Raw genomic sequence first — 6,660 nt, 5'->3', positions numbered from 1 at the left:
ACGCTGGTCCCGCAAATCAAGCAATAACGTGATTGGCCGATATTCATTGTGGGGGTGAACAAAAACCTCTTGGCTAACTCCAGTGCATTCAGAGAAATGTTTTTAAATGTTCACAGTCCCTGCTAAATAAACAAATCAAATCAAATGAAATAAAAAATGAAATAGTGTAACGTTAATGAGCGATCTACTGACCACCAAAGCGTTTGGAATGTGACCATTTATACACAACCTAAAACACACACACACAACTCTGTCTGTCAGCCTGTCAGCATGTAATCAGTCTGACACTTCTTACAGGCTCACTGGAATACAAACTGGATAAATAATAATCTGCAGCATGGCGTGACTGGGTGTGTGTTTGTCAGAAGAGAAGTGATTTGAAGTGCATGTGTGTATACTTGAACGTGTCCCTGTCATTTTTGTGTGTCCCTGCATCAGTGTATTTTAGAGTATGTTTGTGGTGTGTGTCTGTGTGTGTGTGTGCGCCACCCTTCAATCAATGAAGCCTAAGGGACTCTGTATCATGGTGGGATTTCTCTTCCTCCCCAACGTCACTCAACATTAGGGCCCCTTGTCACTCTCTCTTTCACTCACCCACAAATATACAGACACACACACATACAAAAAAATACCCAGAAGTAACCTTTTCTATGTAACACTGTGCAACATGAAGGGCAAAAAATGAACAAAAGTAAGATGGTTAACCTGTTAAACCCCGAGCCTGTTTTTCAGGTTTCAGGCTCGAAAATGATATTCCCAGAACAAATGACCATATCTTCCCTTCTAAAAGGGTTAAATTAATAATCTTTTTTCTCAAAGTAATGATAAACCTGTCAGTTGGATGTAGAAAAGTCAGATTCAATAGATGTTTTTTATTTTAAAGAAAATTCAGATTGAACATGGTAAAAAACTGTAAATTATAGTGTCCGTCCAAAACATATTTTGTACTTATAGTGAAAACTAACCTTGGATGATGGGTTAGTAGACTAAAAGCTTTAGGGATCCAAAGTACAACATATAATAAGTACCCTGTATCAAGATTGAGGCAAAACAAGTGATATTTGACCTTTTTAGAAGGATTTAGCAAAAAAAAAACTCTTCTTGTGCCATTTCGGTGGATTTTTCATATCTCTGACTCCCCTTGCTGGATTTTGACATGTGACATCTCTTTCTAACCGTCAGAGCCAATGGAATCGAGGGGAATTCCCACATAGTCCTTATTTGGTCATGTGCGTGTGTTAGACTGATGCATAGCCAAGACCAGAAGCAGCAGCCACTCTGGTGGCTACCATTAGCAGCTAACTTTTGCTCTGCGATTTTTACATAAAAATTGAATTATGGATTATAAATAAGACAAATTATTGCCCAGAAACTTTATCAACCTATGGATTAACCGATTCAGCCGCGTTTTTTCTCGTTTTAATGCCATTGAACACGTCTTTTGATCAGATTAACAGCTACGGTGAGACGATCCCCCTAGAAGCTCCCCGCCGGCGGGGACCTTGGGGCTTAACAGATTCCTGAAACAGATGTGATTTTTGAAAAGTGGGTGAAACATCTTCCCATTCCCTTTAGAAATGTACACAGAACAACATGGAGAGTTACAGTGATAACAGATTTGTGTAGGACACCTCGGAAGTAAGCAACTTAAGGTCTCCGTCTATATAAAGAAATGGGACTTTCCCATTGGATTTCAGTATATTGCAGAAAAAAAGATTTGTGGTAAACATGTTTATGATACTTAAGGCGAGACACGGCAGGCAAAAACACAGTTTTTCGTGCACTGGTCAATTTTGATTCCATAACGTTTTCTTTCAGGCTTTTGGAAGGAAAACATACAAAATACACATTTAAGTGTTTATTTTACTATAGTTTGTCTATTTGCGTCTGTAGATTTCTCCTAAATTCACCAAAAGTTAGCATTCTAACGTAACATAAAGTACCGCGACCGCTGTTTGATGTTTGATGTCAATAGTGAAAAAGGATTACCTGGGTTTTGGTTACCATGTATACTGTGACAATTTCTACACTAGCCCAGCCCTTTTCACCAACCCGCTCTCTTCAGTCTGCGTACAAATGACACGACTTTACACATTGGAAAATGCGTGCAATAGATATACGCTAAAGTCCGATTTTGCGTGCCTATCATACGCCAACTATTCCCATTGAATTCTGAGTCCGAGTTTTGCGTGCATATGAGACGCAAATGGATACGGTCGTGTCTAAGAAGACCGGAAGCTGTGTGGTCCATAAAAACATGTTATTACTCAATATCAAGCCACGATTATTGATTTTATTTGTAATCGTATAATGTCTGACTTTTTTTGCCGTCCGTGAGGAAAATAAATGGGGCTCAGAGCCTCAAAATACTGAAATCTGTATTGTTTTTAATCTTTTTTTCCTTCGAATTTGTTATCCTTTTCTAAATAACACACTGTTATTTACTCAACAATAACACACTATTATCCTTGTTTTTAGTTATTCGTTTAATTCTATAATATTGGGCTTTTTAGCCGTCCGTCAGGAACTGATTTTCAAAATAAAGTCACCGGAAACAGACGTAGGCCCGGTTCAAGCTCGATGATTGGATGTTGTAGCCGAAATGCACGCTGGGATATGGTTTTTCCCACATAGCACGTTTCGTTAAAGGTCCACTGGATGCAGCGCAGTCCAATTCGAGAAGGCGATTCGCCATTAAAAGAAGAAGAAGAAGACGACGACGACATTGAACCCTCCTTGACACGGAGTTCCTCGAGGTAAACCCGTTTTCTGTAATGTAATAAAGACATTTACAGTGTTTTTTAAAATGATTTCAGCTTTTGCATCACTTTACACAGCACCATGTGTCGACATACAAGCTTACGCGTGCAAATTATTTGCTAGTTAAACCGTGAACTCCTCAGTTAGCATCATTGAGTTAGCCTTAGCTAACGTCTGTCGTTTTACGGAGCTGTTGCAGTTTAAAATCAATCGATAGTAACATAGTTGATCATGTTATGACATGGTTCTTCAGTTTTTTTTTACTTAGCCTGTGACAGCACCACACACGAACAGACTGTGTTAGTGTTATTAAGTAATGGTAGCCGACTGAACCCGCTTTAAACGCATTTGTCAACCTGATTTAATCCCAAATGAGTGGCGATTTACTTCTTATAAATCATGTTTGGGGGAAAAGGCATGTTAATGCATACATCTGTAAGTCTTATATGTCACTTGGTATCCCTGTTTAAGGTGATTATCGTACATAATACTTTACTGAATCCAGATCAGTATTTCGGGTTTTTAAGCTTATATTCACTCTTCGAGCCAATCTGAGGTCTGCTCAGATATTTGTCCATTGATATTTAAACAGACATTACTAGCCGATACACGATCCGGTCCACATAAACTGTGAGTTTAGGAGTAGGCCTATATGGATATGTAATTTATAATTTAAATCATATGTACATGTCGTGCTTTTAACCTAAACGAATAGTGTATAGATAGATACTTTATTCATCCCAAATTGGGAAATTATTTTGTTGTAGCCCAGTGTTATTGGACATTACAAATTAATAAAAAATATGTAGGAGGAATATAAAATACAAAATACAATACAAATAATTAGCATAAACATCAAATATATTCATATCAACAGTAGCTCGAAAGAGTATCTGAATAATAGAAATATAAAAAAATGTGTATTACTGTATAATAAAAATCGAAAAGAAAATTATGAATAAAACTGAATATATGAATATTTACTTCAGGAACATAAGAGCAATTTAATATTAAGTACTAGTTTGACTACAGTAGAGTCTCTATCTCAAAAAACATGCATTATATCACGCAATAACAGATACATTTTATGAACAAACATGATTTGAGGTTTATGATGATAGCTAATAGAAAACATCTTATCATGCCAAAAAAAGATTACACAATACGTACTGACTATTACCAGAAATTGAAAGTTATTTATGATATTACACTGGAATTTGTGAATTTTAAAGTGCTACTAATTGAACTTTGATATCACACTTAACATTATTTTGAAGTTGAATTCAATCAACATCATTTGGATTATATCATTTGACTTTAGTAATCATACATGGTTATATGGAAGAATTTTAGTTTTGTGTCATGCCAATAACTATATGTGATACATGTGATGTTTTTGTTTTGTTCATAATGTAGCAACGATGCCAGGTGGATCCACAAAAAGACAGTGCCCCCATTGTTTGGAAAAATCAAACTGCGCAAATCGTAGATGCACAAAGGTAAATATAACTATATATATATGTCTACTAAAGTATTCATAATACAGTCTATTATACTGTCTCTCGGACAAAGCCATTTTCATACATAAATGGCAGTTAGTTTTGCCTATAAATATCTCATTGTTTTCTGCAAAACCCAATACAATAAAAGTGGCGAACAAAGTGGTGACTTTAAGTTTTTCTAACAAAAGCCGGAAAGAGTTTTGTCACTCCACAAATGTGCATCACAGTATAGGTGTTTTTTAGAACATTACATTTACTGCATGTGCCTGTTCCATTGAAAAGTTTGACTGTTGGTTCTTTTAAATAACAATATTTTGATTTAAAAAAATGAATAATATTTTATTATGATTATATATGAGGCCATATAATGGACATTCATAGTGTCAATTAAAATATGAATTGCTACAAATAGTTAGATAAAGTGAATGTGGCCCCTCTGTATACTGTTAATTAGATATCCTAACTTGGTTAGCCTGCTGAATAAATGATCCGGTACATTTACTCGGTAGCATATTTTGTCAGTCTGTACAATCAGTTGAATTTAATTGATTTTCCGATTCATTTTTTTGGGAAGTATTATATTATATTATAATATATATGGTTAAAAGAAAGAAATAAGCAATACTTTGTTTCCCAACTGTTTATAACTGTCTTTCTATCAGAAAAAGTAAGTATGTCCTTCCTACTCCCTCTTTCCCTCTCACTTCCTCAGTGTGGGAAGATGTTGGAGCTGAAATCAAGGCACACGGCCCGTATGAAGGATTTCCGGCAGAAAGCAAAAGACTGGACCCAAAAAGTACACCGGTCGAGAAATCAATCGAAGATATTCGATAATTCTGCCCTGGTGGTAATAAACATTTTATTTTATTTTGGTCAGCCATTGAAGGTTACTGTCCCACAACATTAGAGAAATATTAATTGAATCTATATTGTACAGGGAAGGAACAACTTTTGAAATGTCATTCAATTATGTGTCAAGATTTCATTAACCCAAATGCATTTGCAATATTTCAATAATTAGCTAGTATAAATATAAAAAACGATACATTGACTTTAGCCCTGTCAACATTGTTTGCCATTCATCCCCACCCCCCAAAGCAATTTTAGACTAAATGTTCTGACTCACCAACCAACATCAAAGAACTAGTAGCGACGTATGGTATCCTCACGTTGCCTACGTTTAAGCCAGAAGTTCAAACACCACACAGATTAAAACCTACTGCCAACTCTCACTTACACTCTGCACCTGCATAAGAGGATTTTACTCTCCATAACAGCAGTAGGCAGAAGTATGTCTTCCTCATTTCAAAAGGGACAACAAAATACATAAGGCTCTAGAAATAAAGGCAATGTTTGTGATACACTCTTTAAAACATTTTCACAACACTCTCCACTCAGCTTCATGTTGGGAATATCTGAGTAATAGAACGACCAGATGAGATAACAAATGAAAAGACTTTGTGTGAGCCTTTGGACTGTAGTAGTTAGTTTTCCTCAAGTCCGTTTTTCTTCTTGTGCACAGATTTCCTTAAACTAGCTTATTTTGCAGACAGCTCTGCTGCCAATTCAACATGTTGAATCATCAGCAAAGGTTGTTGGGAATGGCAAAAAATGCCAATGATGCGGGACACACCACAAAAACATGGCCGACGGCCAATGCAGTGTGGTTAAGAGGTGTCTCCTGTGGTTCACTCGTAATGTGGTAGAGTGAATATAACTTCATGGCAGATGCTAATGAATGAAAAAACAGAACAGGAACACAATTGTCTCTTTAGAGCACTGGTTCTCAACGGGGGCAGCACCGCCCCCCAGGGGGCGTTCAGAGAACATCGGGGGGCGCTGGAAGCAATATTTTTGAAAGGGGGGCGTTGAGGTGTTCTTGGTGGGCGTTCACGCATAATGCCTTTTTAACGCTGCCTGGAAAATCTATCTCTGTCTGTATCTATTTGTGTGATGTTTGTCTATATGTTTTTCTTTGTTTTTAATGTCGAAAAACTGAAGGCCCTTGGGTACTTTCCTCTCCTCTTCTGGGGGAAGTACCACAATGAAAATAAGAACTGGACAGCCCAGCTCCAGTGCCCCTTCGAGCTGCCACTGGTAGCCCATGCGGTCCTGGAAAAAATGGTTTGCCTTTTTGAAGGCTATTTAGAAGGTAGTTCACAGCACATTCATGATTCTTTATTAAGTTTAATCCTGTATTGTGTACCTATCCAGATGGATCAGATAGAAATGTCAGTCAGATAATATTTTAGACAACCTAAATTGGTTTTGGGCAATTCATTTATTCCTTTTTCTTTGTTAAACTTTAATATTTTTTAACGTTAACGGTCTTTTTATCGGTACTGGAGACATGCAAAAAAGATGTCATGTGTATTATTGCTACACAAACATTATATTG

The 6,660-nt window shown here is 36.8% G+C and overlaps 1 long non-coding RNA gene across 1 annotated transcript; it reads left to right on the top strand.

Moving 5' to 3' along the window:
* The first annotated feature begins 2,683 nt into the window (after nt 1–2,683).
* LOC104955907 (uncharacterized) lies at nt 2,684–5,064 on the top strand. The gene is made up of 3 exons (XR_799496.1): nt 2,684–2,756; nt 4,177–4,259; nt 4,975–5,064. It is a non-coding gene; the product is annotated as an uncharacterized lncRNA (long non-coding RNA).
* Nucleotides 5,065–6,660: the final 1,596 nt, after the last annotated feature.

This window comes from Notothenia coriiceps, unplaced genomic scaffold (genome assembly GCF_000735185.1).
Source record: "Notothenia coriiceps isolate Sejong01 unplaced genomic scaffold, NC01 NC01_scaffold00025019, whole genome shotgun sequence".
Taxonomy (NCBI): Eukaryota; Metazoa; Chordata; class Actinopteri; order Perciformes; family Nototheniidae; genus Notothenia; species Notothenia coriiceps.
Note: the sequence above shows the minus strand (reverse complement) of the source record. Positions and strands in the feature narration are given on the sequence as shown.